Below are 13,888 nucleotides of genomic sequence, written 5' to 3' on the forward strand. Positions count from 1 at the left end.
TCTCTGTCAAATAAATTAATAAAATCTTTAAAAAAAAAAAAAAAAGAAAACCTTTCTGATCTGGGGTTGCTTTTTCCTTATTCGGGTCATGACTAATATAGGGCCTTTGGTCATTTCAAGTCCTGATGATCCCAGGGCCTTTCTGGTCACTTGCATGGTCTTGGAGTCATGATCTGGAGACTAGAGATTTCATTTGATGGGGATGTTACTGGGTTTCTCCAGTGAGACCCTGCCCAGGTGGCTCCTTGGGAGCCACAGGGTTGTGAGTGATCCGGGGCCTGGCGTAGCCCTGCTAGAGGGCTGCCAGTGGGAATACTCAGTAACGTTGGGAATGAAACATTTCCCAACATTACTGAACCCTTGCTTGGTGTAAGACACTGTGTCAAGCTTTGTGGAGAACAGAGTGGTGAACAATGGCATATGTTCCTAACTTCAAGGAATTTCCACTTCATCTACAAAGGACAGAAATGGGCAACCCTTAGGAAGGTAGGGAGCTGGATGTGGCCGTGTTCTGTATTGTTTCCCACATGGGTCTCCCTCTGTGGGGAAATCAAGTGCTAGTCTAAGTGGTTCTTGAAGGTGTGCCCACGTTCCTTTTCACCTCACCTTTTGAAAATAGCAGAGTTGTGGTATGTGTTCTTCTTGGGTAAGTTTTAATGGATCCGTTTTCATAATTAACTCCATCTTGACCTTGGACTGCCATTTGTTGAACAAAGAGAAGTTACATAAACCACAGAGGGGAGAAGCATGATAAAGGGATAGCCTGCTGTATTTCAGAGTGAGTGTGTGTAACGAGCTAGGATGGTGTTTCAGCATCAAAGAAGTAATTGAGATTTGGGCAACACGTAGTCGTTTTCTTTTAACAGACTTCATTTCAGTGTTATTAGCATTATCTTGTTTTTAAATGGAGATATAACTTTAAATTAGTCTTTATGATTAATTAGATCTCTTTCACATCTGCCTGACAATTTCTGATTGTTGAGTGTTTCCTTTTCCCTGCAAAATGATGGGGAACAGAAACCATGAAAAGATCTCTGTTTGGCGCCCTTCCCAGCTTCAGACCTGTTTCCGTCCAGGATGAGCACTGGAGACCTGGGTCCTCTTGTGGGGCTGAGGGGAGGATGGCATTATGAGTCCAAGTGGGTCAAGGTGAGGCTGCAGCTAAAATAAAAATGCAGCTTGAGAGCCAGTGTCCCCAAGAGACCTCATGCTCCTGATTAAGAAAGGGGGATAGTAGCAGATATTTGAGGGGATGTTCCATCCCCAAAACAAATATCTTTTTCTCTTGGATTCTTGGAATCTACTCTGTCGTTTTCAGACAGTATAAGAAAGATCTGTGGGGTGAGCTTGGACCCTGCTCCCACCTTACTGCTCAGGAAAACCTCTGCCAGGCCCAACCTGCTGTGTGTGCAGAGTTGGAAGCGAGGAATGGACGGTCCCCAAAATTCTATTTTTTTTTTTTGAAAGTGTGTGTTGGAGGGGCTAGAACTGTTGTAGTGAAACACTTTAACCAAAAGCAGCTTTTTGATTCCCTGCAGACACAGTTAGAAGACCCGTCATGTTGCTTTCCATTTGGAATGAACACTAGTACGTGTCTCAGGCCCCACACACAGAGGGATTGGTTGCAAGGGAGCTTCTTTGTCAGTCCAACCTACCCACCTCCCCAAGAACAGTTTTTTACCTAATGGCTTTATAACAGATACATAAATCATCTGGTCCTTACCTGGAGAGAAATGTTACCTCACTAAAGGAGGCCTGTCAGAAGTCTTGATTTAAGAAGACATACATTGATGACCAGCCTAGAACTTTTGGAAAGAATCTTTTTTTTAAAACTCTCTCTTTCTTTCTTTATTTCTTTCTTTATTTATTTTTTAAGATTTTATTTATTTATTTTACAGACAGAGATCACAAATAGGCAGAGAGGCAGGCAGAGAGAAAGAGAGAGAGAGGAGGAAGCAGGCTCCCTGCTGAGCAGAGAGCCTGATGTGGGGCTCAATCCCAGGACCCCAGGATTATGACCTGAGCTGAAGGCAGAGGCTTCAACCCACTGAGCCACCCAGGCGCCCCTGGAAAAGAATCTTATTTTCTTGAGAGCTCTACTAGAGAGGCACTTTGCTAGATGCAATGAAAGGACAGTAGAAGAGCCTCCGTGCCTTTCCACAAGGTGTGCACATCAGCCCTGCCTTGGAGGTAGCCAATAGCCTCATTGAGAATTAATGATTCCTCCTGGGTAAGTGGAAACATTGTTGGTTTCTTCACTTGTATCATTAGTGCTCCAAACAGCCACACAGGACACACACGCATAAGCAGCAAACTTGCCTGGCCGATACCATTTTTTCCTTATTTACAAAGCTAGTAAGAATTGTAGCTATGTTCACACATGAATCTGCACAAAGTACATCGATTAACTTAAGCTTTGGAAATAGGAGAAAATGTATGTGTTGTTCGAGCTATCTTGGTCACCATGGATGGTGACTTTAAGCTAAGGCTCACTTTCATCATTCACATGAGCTATAAATTCATAAAGATTTTCAAAGCTAGTTCTTCCTTGGATATTTTTCTGTTCTTGAATGAACTGAGAGAATTTTGCGGGGAAGAAAAACTATTTGTAAAGCAAAATTGTTTGGCTCTTCCTCAATAAAACAGTTCAAACTGCTTATTCGTACCTGAGTTTCACTTTTTTTTTTTTCCTCAGGAGCCACTTTATTTTGGTCTGATTTTCATCTTCCAATCCCCTCAAATATCATCAAAGAATTTACAAACAGAACTGGGATTCAATTCAGGACTTTGTCCGAAGAGTCACTTAGAACACATCTATAATTTGTACTTATACTCATAAATTACGAAGATCATATTAATTTATATGAGTTTGTCTTAACAAATACTTATCGCATGCTTGCTCCATGAAATGCAAAGCCAGCACAGTCTCAGAATTTATAAATCAGTTAGGGGAGCCAGGGGCCAATCACTGTAATGCTGGGAAGTGGAATGTTTGTCTGGGGAAAGATTTATTATTCCGGGGCAGCAGAAGTGGGATGGAGAGTGTTCATCTGCCTGTCCAAAGTGCTAGAGTGGCCTCTGGGGTCTGGAAAATTGGTAGGATTTACGTGCAAGCTCTCAATCTGGAGACATCATTTTAATGTATGGAGGTGTGAAAGTGATACTCCCCTGTTGGGTTTCTCTTAAAATAGAACCGGCTTCTCAACTGGGATTTAGGCATATGCAGAGGCAAAGCTGATTTACACGAAAAACAGCCTTATACTTTGTTTGCAGTTTATGTGCAGTTGTGTTTGCTGACGTTGAACTATGCCCGTTACTGGTGGCAGCATTTTGCACACTTTGATTCCATAGGTTAATGATGAGATGTCCAAGTTTCTAAGGTGTAAGTCTAACTATTCAGGGACGCTTCCTTGGATTCCCTTGCCAGGCATTGCTCAATATCTTGGACAAAAATGGCTCCATCAAGTCATAGAATTTTATTTTATAAATCCTACAGTTTGGAATTAGTAAAGGCACTTTGTAGTTTAGATGATTGAAGTTAAACTATCTCATTTTTTTAAAAGGGAGAAACGAAGGTCTGTGGAACTGAAGTGCCCTGCCCAAGGTCACAAAGTATTTAGTAACACTGTTTTTTTTAACTTAATGTGCTCATTCTTGCAATGCACTGAGTCTAGGCAAAGAATTAAAGATTCCAAATTATTAGAAAATAAAGAAATCTTCTTTTGAGTTTGTTCTATTGGTATCCACCTCTTCTTATAATGATGGCTTATGTTTGTATATAAAAAATTCTGTGGTTCTCAAAGCAACCCTCTGGGGTGCAGTCTTAATATTCTTTGTCCTGTTTTACAAAAGAGAGAAATGAAGCCCAGAGAAGTTAAGCAACTTGCTGAAGTCAGATACTTTGTACGTTATCAGACCCAAACTAAATGTGTACCAAACAATTCGCCCAAATTATATTGTATCAGAAGAAGCAGCTGTTACAGATGAAGCAAAAGGGGGAAAAGCCGCACAGTGATCACTGGTGGCTGTGGGCGCTCTCATCTCACCACGGGTAGGTCCAGTCTTCTAGTTTTTGGTGGGGAGGGTCAGGTATTACATTATACTCTGAAAACACTGTATGTTTATCCCCTCTCTTTCATGTAATTAATATTTACAGATCCTGGTAACTAGAAAACTCAGTTCCACCAACAGTTGAATGGAGGTCCTCTGGGAATTTATCTAAAGTTAAATCCTAACAGATAGCCAGATTAAGGTGCTGGCATAAAAATGGGTTTTGGAGAAAGAAATAGATACTGGAAGTATGCTTAGAATTCAGTTCATAAAATCTAATCAGACAATAAGGGGAGGAGCATCTTTTTTCTCCTTTTTAAAATAAAGAGTTCAGGGTCACCTGGGTGGCACAGCTGGTTAAACATCCAACTCTTGGTTTCAGCTCAGGTTGTGATCCCTGGGTCGTGAGTTCAGGCCCTGCTTCAGGGTCTGTGATGGGTGCGGAGCTTACTTAAAAAAAAAAAAAAAAGAATTCAGATGAATAAAAACAAAAACTTTTCTTTTCGATTTATGAACCACTCACTTTTTCTTTACATGACATTTTCTCGTTTTGGTACTAGCCCACCAGCAAAATGGTAGTAAACAAAGATGGAATTTGCTACTACTTTGTCATTTCAGAGTTGCACACTGTTGCAATCAAATGTTCCTTGAGTCTGACAGTAAATTTGAAAACTTAGAAAAGTCTAGCCTTTTAGAAGGAAAAAAATAAGGCAGAAACAGAATTACGAGCTGGGCAGGACAAGGAGGCAGTTCCCATTCTGAGAGTATGCTCCTACCCAAACTTAACTTTGTTATAGAACTTACTGTTCTATAGGGAGTCTTACAACTGTGCTGGTCTTTAATGCTCCATATATGGTTTTCCTCTCCAAGCTTTGCTTTTCTGCCTTTATCTTGTGTAATCTGGTTTTTTGTTTTTTGTTTTTTATTCATTTGAGAAAGAGAGAGCGAGTAGGGGAGTGGCAGAGGGAGTAAAAGGGGGTGGGGGCAACAGAGGGAGAGAGCCAAACAGGTTCTCTGCTAAGCAGGGAGCCTGACTAGGGGCTCCATCCCAGGACCCCTGGGTCATGACCTGAGTTGAAGGCAGACGCTTAACTGACTGAGTCACCTAGAGGCCCCTTATGTACTCTTTTCCATCCTGAAGTTTTGGATGGATATTTACTTCCAGCTTTAAACCAGAACCTTGTAGAAAGGCCTGGCTCCTTCTACTTCATGTGCCCATCGACATGGAGGCCGACTCATTTTACTGGTCTCATTGGAAAATCGAATGATGTAAGAGAAAAGCAAAGTACCGAGGTGCCTGGGTGGCTCAGTGGGTTAAGCCTCTACCTTCGGCTCAGGTCATGATCTCGGGGTCCTAGGATCAAGCCCCGCATCGGGCTCTCTGCTCAGCAGGGACCCTGGCTTCCCTCTCTCTCTGCCTATCTCTCTGCCTACTTGTGACCTCTCTCTCTCTGTCAAATAAATAAATAAAGTCTTAAAAAAAAAAAAGAGAGAGAAAGAAAAAGTGCCGCACAAGTACAGTCATCAAAGACAATTTAATCAACAGGTAAAAAGATTTGTGATTTCTTGTGTAACCTAGAATCAGTATCTTACACTCGGTAGGCCCTCCATAAATGTTTGTTTAATTATCATTTTAATGAGCAGTCCATTTTTAAGTAAGGAAGAAAGCAGGAGAGAGGATCGTGTTCAACACCTTCCCTAAGTGTTTGTTGTGAAAGTAGCGATAACCCAGAGTGAAGAAGAGTTCAGAGAGCATTACCTGCAGCTTCCTGCTCCTACAGAAGATTTCTCGATTAAATAAAAATACAAAAAAGAGAGGGGAAAAAAATCTTATTTTTTTAAAAAGATTTCATTTATTTATTTGACACAAGTAGGCAGAGAGGCAGGCAGAGAGGAGGAAGCATGGTCCCAGGACCCTGGGATCATGACCTGAGCCAAAGGCAGAGGCTTTAACCCACTGAGCCACCCAGGCGCCCCTGGGGAAAAAAAAATCTTAACAGCAACATAAAAGCCACCATAGTTTGAGCTGATTTGTATAGCTTGGTGTCCTAAAACCTAGGTTCTTCAGACACTTTCAGAATCAGGGGCTCATATTTCTGACCTGAAGCATCAGGATGACTGTCTTGTTATTAGTAAACTGCTATGTCCATAGAAGCGAAAATTTTAGACGACTAAATCATCATTGAAGTTATCTGTGGGAAAGGACAGGGTATGCTCGGTTTTATTCTTTTAGTCAAAGTAGAATTTCCATTTTCAAGTGTGAAATCCTACAGTTAAAGCAGTTTTTTTTTTTTTTTTAAGATTTTACTTTCAAGTAATCTCCATACCCAGCGCAGAGCTTGAATTTACAACCCCAAGAGCGAGAGTCGCATGTTCCACTGATGGAGCCAGCTAGGTGTTCCTCAAAGCAGTTTTTAAGTGTAACTGGAACACTTTAAAAGATATGATTAGTGGAATTCCTAAAAAGGCAAGTGAGGACCCCACACAAGGGCTGTGGCGATGTGACTAAAGTGCTGGACCTGTGCGGAGGTGGGAGGAAAAGGCGAGGACATGGGGCGTGGAAGCTGGGTTAGGAGTGGTGGCCTGGGGCTGGGCTGGGAACTACTTTCCATGCCACTTTGGAGTCGATACTGTATTCTGTCATCTGGTACTTGTACCAGCGCCTACTGCATAGGACCGCTCAGTGCAGTAATCTCGCATGCCAAGCACTCAGCGCAGTGTGTGACACAGTAAGTCTTCTCGAAGTGGTAGTTATAGTAGTTGTTGCTGTTGCTGTTTTTATTTTTTTTTTATTTTTTATTTTTTTTTTTTTTAAAGATTTTATTTATTTATTTGACAGAGAGAAATCACAAGTAGATGGAGAGGCAGGCAGAGAGAGAGAGAGGGAAGCAGGCTCCCTGCTAAGCAGAGAGCCCGATGCGGGACTCGATCCCAGGACCCCGAGATCATGACCCGAGCCGAAGGCAGCGGCTTAACCCACTGAGCCACCCAGGCGCCCCTGTTGCTGTTTTTATAAGAGGGCACCTCTCAGAGGTTTACAGCATGGTCTGTTGGGTGGCGCTGTAGGCCACGAACTGGAAGAGGAGAAACTGGGAGACTGTGTACCCATTAGGAAGTTATTGGCTGGTACCTGGGGTTCAGCGAGAGGGAGGGAAGGCTCAGCAGGCGGCCTGGGAAGAAAACACTTAGTTACATGGAGCCCTCTGGTTGGGATGACTGTGGAATGGTGACCCCTAGGGAAAGGGGAAAAGTGGGTTTGTGGGGCCAGGATGCAGCAGTTCTGTTAATCCTTTCCCAAATGGTGCTGTGCAGACAGCATGCTGTCAGGGTTGTACAGGTACAACGCAGAGGACTTGGCATGTCTGTGAGAACTTAAAGAAGCTGGAGAGGACCAGACTTTGTGTTTGGTATGGACAAGGTGGCCTGGGGTCCTTGGAATTCATAAGGCCCAAACTGGGACATTAGGAGACATGGCAGTTACAATTGTGAAATGAAGTCCAAAGAGAGCCAGGAGATGGGAATGTCCCCAGAGGAAGAAGGGGAGGTGAGGGTTTCCCGTGACAGGGAAGCTGCTCTGTGTTCTTTTCTTTCCCTGTGTGTGTGTGTATGATTGGCTTAGCACACACACAGGCTTGCAGAGTAACCTGAAAGCATGTGTACATGTGTTTCATGGGTTTGTCTGTGGCTAACTTTTGAGTGAGCATGGATAATCACGCAACATGTCCATTACAACTGTACGAATATACTCATCAATTTCAGAATAATTACTAGCACATAATTAATACCACACGATTTTAAAAAGATTTTATTTATTTGACAGAGAGAGAGAGCAGCAGAAGGAGAGGGAGAAACTGGCTCCTCGCTGAGCAGGGAGCCCGACATGGGCTCGATCCCAGGAACCCAGGATCACAACCTGAGCTGAAGGCAAACACTTAACCCACTGAGCCACCCAGGAGCCCTTAATACCACATATTACTGTGTATTATATATTAAGTTATTAATAAAGTATAACAACCTATTTTTTGTTTTTTTCCCTCCAGTTCTGTAATGTAATGAAATATACATATGTACATTGGCAGAATTCTGACATCAGTTCCCTGGAGTGAGAACTATTACAGTGTGAAAGGCCAAGTGGAAGCCACCAGAACTCTTCTACCCATCAAAATAGTGCACCAAAAGCAGTATCACATTCCTGGCAGGGTGGCAGAGATTAGTGCCATCATCAGGACTTGAAAGATGCAAGGGTGATGATTCCTCCCACATCTCCAGCCCACCTGCTTGGCCTGTGCAAAAGGCAGGTGGGTCTTGGAGAATGGCAGTGGGCTCTCATAGACTTAACCAGGTGGTGGCTCTGGTTGCAGCTGCTGTGCCAGATGTGATTTCTTGCTGTAACAGATCCACATGTTTGCTGGCAAATGGTATGCTGGTGAAAGCTGGTTTTTTTCTGTGCCTGGCAGGGCCAGCAGTGTTTCTCAGTGTTCCTCCTTGGGGTTCCACCAGCTTTCCTGCCTATGTCTGAACATGATCACACTCTTCATTCCAAGGGATACTGATCAAAGCAGGAACAACTCCTCTAGAAGAGAAATGAACTAAAAAGAGACTTGGGAGACTTTGGAGAGAGGGCTAGGATGTTTTTGGCTGTGACAGGCATTATATAAGGTAGAAGTCTGATTTTACCAAAGGCTTTATTTGGAAGTAAGTATGGTTAAAGAGGTGTGTGTATAGATCCTAGGCTGGCAAGGGACGGACTGCAATGGATTCATACTGAGTCAGCGTGGTTGGAAATCTGCTTGTAGCCTGGGCCATAGGAAGCAGTTTTCATGAGATCTAGAAGGCACATGTGAGGCAGCAGCCACATCTGTTCATACTCAGAAAGTCGGCATGGAGGCAGCTGGAGCACGTGGGCTTACCTTCCTGGCCTGGGGCCCCTCTGAGTTCTGCAGCTCCTCCAATGCCCACGAGCCTCTGTTTGTTCCTTCCATCTGCGGGGGTGATGCACAGCCTTCCTGTGTCTTCATCCAAGCTGGTGACCGATCGACGATACAATTTTTTGGCCAGAATCAAGATGCATGACTATATATTTTATAGGGCAGTACAGCACATATACACTGGTATCATAGCAGCAGCAAACACTGAGCGCTTACTGTGTGCCAGGCACTGTTCTCAGTGCCTGCTGAACACTCAGCAGGAAGTCCTCGGGACAACCCTGTACCATAGGTGACGTAGCCTGTCCTTTCAGATGAAGAACCAGAGGCACGGAGGGAGGAAGGGATTTGCATGAGTCACGTGGGCTCCATGCAGCAGAAGTGGGGTCTGAGTGCAGGCAATGTGATTCTGGAGGTCTCAAGCTGACATACAGCACAGATGCTGCGTCAGCTTGTCAATAATGACCTCAGCGAGAGACCGTTCAAGGGTTTCTCCATCCTGTGTAGGAGCAAGTTTGTCCTCGACGTGGAGTCTTGCGCATTTAGTTCTGCAATAAGTCAATCTACCCACCAACGCATTTGGAAACAAATTCCAAGCAGCTGTAAACAGTAAATATTTTGTTTCCGTTATCTTTGCAGCAATAACACGAGAAAAAGAATGAAGGACTAAAACTAGGGGGGTTTGAGATATTTTTTGTTGAGTGTTTATATGTGATTTATGGGAAAATAACTTCCTGGAAAATAACTTTGTTTCACAAAAAATGACCATCTTGCCACACCTTTCATAAGTCAATCTGCAGTGTAAGTTAGGTGTGTTTTCAGAGCAACCAAATTGTGAGGACATTTGGGAGCTAAGAGGCAGCCACGCAGTTAAGATTGTGTAACTGCTCCAGAAGCCACGCCGTGCTGCTGGCAAGACCCGTAGCAGCCCGGAGCTGAGGAGGGGCTGAGCCTCCCTTGTCCCCAGCCTCTGGGGATACTCTGGATACCACAGTCTGGTAGACTATGACTACCCCTCACTCACCACACACACAACTCTGCCTTGCTCAGTGTCATCCTTAGTAAAACAACAATTTCATAAAAATAGTAAAATAAGAGAAGATACAGAAGACCGAAGACTGATGTACAGCCTGATTATTATGGAGTGAACACCCTGTGTCTTAACTAGCCGGACTGAAAAGGAGAATGCTGCCGGCCACCCAGATGTCCCCTCTTGTCCCCTCCCTGCAAAAGCCAACCATGGTTTTGCCCTCACTTGGGGTTACTTCGCTCTCTTCTTCATGATTTTCTTTCTTCTTCTTCTTTTTTTTTTTTTTTAAAGATTTTATTTATTTATTTGACAGACAGATCACAAGTAGGCAGAGAGGCAGGCAGAGAGAGAGAGAGGAGGAAGGAGGCTCCCTGCTGAGCAGAAAGCCCGATGCGGGGCTCGATCCCAGGACCCTGAGACCATGACCTGAGCCGAAAGCAGAGGCTTTAACCCACTGAGCCACCCAGGCGCCCCACTTCTTCATGATTTTCTTACCCAAGTGTGCATCCTGAAACACTTGACTTCAGTTGTTTGCTTTTGCCAGATTTGGGGTTTGCTTTTGTGGCTTTCCCAACTTTTGTTTTGAAGAATTTCAGACTTGGGACGCCTGGGTGGCTCAGTTGGTTAAGCAGCTGCCTTCGGCTCAGGTCATGATCCCAGGGTCCTGGGATCGAGTCCCACATCGGGCTCCTTGCTCAGCAGGGAGCCTGCTTCTCCCTCTGCCTCTGCTGCCATTCCGTCTGCCTGTTCTCACTCTCTCCCTCTCTCTCTCTGACAAATAAATAAAATCTTTAAAAAAAAAAAAAAAGAATTTCAGACTTGAAGAAAAGTTACATGATATCTAGACTCACTAATAGCTAGCATTTTGCCAAAACCGCTTTTTGACTCTCTCAATGTATGTGTGCACAAATATACACATACATGCATATATATATACATATATGTATTATATACACACATGAATCTTTTATAGATGCATATAGATGCATGTCCTGTGTGTGTGTGTGTCCTGTGTCTTTCCTGAGCTATGGAGCCATTAGAGAGTAAGTTGCAAGCCTCATGCCCCACACCCTTAAATTCTTCAACTTATATCTCTTCAGAACAAAAATGTTCTCCTATGTAGACAAAATAAATGATTCTTTCACTCAAGAAATTTAACGTTGACAAAATACTCTTATCAAATATACAGTTCATGTTCAAATGTGCCCAGTTGTCCAGTAGTATCCTTTAGAGCTTTTCTTTTTTCATGCAGGATCCAATCAGGAAACATTTATTGCGTTTAGTTATCACACATCTGTGTCGTCTCCTTTGATCTAGAACTGCTCCCAGCCTTTTTTGTCTTTAATGATAACTGACATTTTTGAAGAGTTTGGGAGTCTGCTTTTTAAAATAAATTTTTGCCTTGAAATATATGCATAAATAAAAATGCATTAATTATAAGTGTGCGTTTGAAGCATTATCACAAAATGAACACATCCAGCACCCAGAAAACATCCTCCTGAGACAGGATCTCAGAAGCCCCTCTGTGTGCCTCTCAGAACTACCTACCCCCTGCTTCTACACGTAACCACATTCTGGCCCTGTTCATCAGTTTTTCCAGGGTCTGGATTTCATATAAGCGCAATCTACAAGTATGAATTCTTTGGGGGCTGCCCCTGTTACTCACTGTTAAACTTGTGAGATCAGTCCCTGTTGCCTGTAGTTGCAGTTGCTTCATTTTCATTGCTGTAGCCTGTTCTCTGTGTCAGTGTATTTCAGCCTTTCTGTTCATCCTCCCGTTGATGGATGTGTGGCTTGTCCGTCTTGGCTGTGACAGGATTCCTACACATCTGGATGTCCTGTATCCTGGTGCACATTTGCGTGCGTTTCTGTTGGGTAAATAAACGTTTGGGGTTGGAACTGTTGGGTCGCAGAGTATGAATGTCTTCCGCTCTCCCAGCTAACAGCAAACTGCCTTACAGATGGTGTTGGCCGTTCCCGCTCCGACCGGAGGTGTGTGATGGCTTTCCTTGCTCTGCGTTCTTACCTGTTGGCCTGTCTGGTTTTAGCCACTCTGGTGGGTGTGGCTTCTTTCCGTAGCTTTAATTTCTGACTCCCTCCTTTACTTTGCATTGCTCCGAGTTTAGAGTTGCTGAGCCTTATTACGAGTGTTATGTGTAGCTTTACAAGTAACTGCTGCAGACTTTTCCAGAGTGGCCGCACTTCTCTGTGTTGCTGCCAGCAGTGTGGGAGCATTCTTCTTGCTGCTTGTCCTCGTCAGTACTTGATATTCTCGTGACTTTTCATTTTAGTCATATGAACAGACGTATGGTGATGTTTATTTTCTATTTTAAATGTGCATTTCCTGAACGGCTGGTGATACTAGGATTTTTTCATGTGCGTATTTACCAGCCCGGGGTCGCGGGGGTGGCAGCAAAGGGACGAACAGATATCCACCCTGGAACCAAGCACTATTTTTGAAAAGGCTGTCCTTTTCCCATGCTCTGTAGTGTCTCTTTCATCATAAATAATGTCCGTGTATGAGAATCTGTTTCTTGGCTTTCTCATGTTTCATCCGTTTGCCTGTCCTTCTGTCAATATCCGCTGCCTTAACCACGGCAGCTTTGCTGGAGCACTTGGAGTCCTGCAGACCAGATTTCCCCCGCGTTTTCTCCAGGACCTTTCATAAAGACGGACTCCTGTAGGGCGTGATGTTTTCCAGTTTCATCCACGTTGTAGCGTGAATCAAAACCTCACTCCTTTCTGTGACTGAATGCGGTCTCATTGTACCGACACGCTGTTCAGTTGGCAGGACTTTGGGTGGTTTTCACTTTCTGTCAGTTGTGAATAACGCCACTGTGAACACACCCATAAAGGTTTGTGTGTGGACGTGTTTTCATATATGCACCTAGGAGAAGAATCACTGGGAACACGTATGGAAGCTGTGTGTTTAGCATTTTGAAGAGGTGCCAGAGTGTTTTCCTTTCACCTTCTGACCAGCAGTGTATGAAGATGGGGATTTCTGTTCATCCTTGTCAACACCTGTTTTTGTCTGTTGAACGGTGGCTGTGCTGATGGGTGTGAAGCAGCATCTCACTGAGGTTTCAATTTGTGTTTCCCTGATGGCTAATGGTGTTGAGCATCTTTTCAGGTGCTTCTTGGCCATTTGCATGTCTTCTATGGGGAAAGGTCTATTTGGATTCTTAGCCTTTTTTAAAAAATGGGATGTCATTTTGATGTTGGAAAAGTTCTTTATATACTCCCCTTAGGGTGTCCATAGCACATCACCCCACTTTACTCTCCTGTCTCCTCTTGCTCTACTTTCATAACAGGCTTTAATTTGTGATTCGATTTCTTGGTGAATCAACTCATTCATCTTTCCATCCATCTTGTGTTAATTCAACAGATACACAAATGCCTTAGTTGTGTTGTTGCTATTTCTTTACCTTCTCAGTGCTGTTCTGAAAGAGCTTAGCCGCCACTGTCATTTGTCTGGTGGGTAGCAATATCATCTGCAAGGTTCTGGATAACTCCCATGAGAGCATCTATGCCAGTCTGAACTGCACTTCACCTTGTGTGACAGCCTCTTAGCCACAGCTATGACTCAAGGGTCTTACTCTCCCATCCCCATTCCCACCAAACGAAATGCACCAACATCCTCCCCAAAAGTCTACCAATAGATGTGTGTGTTTTTTTCCTTTTCCTTACAGTAGAAGTTTGCTTCCTTCTTGTGATGCCCAGTCCTTTCACTTGAGTTATGGGTTCTATCTTCTCTCCCCTTTTCAACACCTTGGCTCCTTTAGCTGCCTTACCGTTTCCTAAATCTTTAATCTTTCTCCTCTGCTGGGCCATCCTGGCAGGCCACACCAGTCTTGAGCACCACCCCCTGCACAAATCTTCCCAG

The 13,888-nt window shown here is 43.8% G+C and overlaps 1 protein-coding gene and 1 long non-coding RNA gene across 3 annotated transcripts in view; one reads left to right on the top strand and one right to left on the bottom strand.

The window, feature by feature from the left end:
* Nucleotides 1–13,888, top strand: part of ADCY9 (adenylate cyclase 9) — a 116,208-nt gene that overhangs the window by 51,144 nt on the left and 51,176 nt on the right. The window lies entirely within an intron of this gene.
* Nucleotides 7,838–12,492, bottom strand: LOC131819928 (uncharacterized). Its single transcript, XR_009349388.1, has 2 exons — nt 11,672–12,492; nt 7,838–9,575 (listed from the first exon to the last, which is right to left on the bottom strand). It is a non-coding gene; the product is annotated as an uncharacterized LOC131819928 (long non-coding RNA).

The sequence above is a fragment of the Mustela lutreola genome, chromosome 17 (genome assembly GCF_030435805.1).
Source record: "Mustela lutreola isolate mMusLut2 chromosome 17, mMusLut2.pri, whole genome shotgun sequence".
NCBI classification, from domain to species: Eukaryota; Metazoa; Chordata; class Mammalia; order Carnivora; family Mustelidae; genus Mustela; species Mustela lutreola.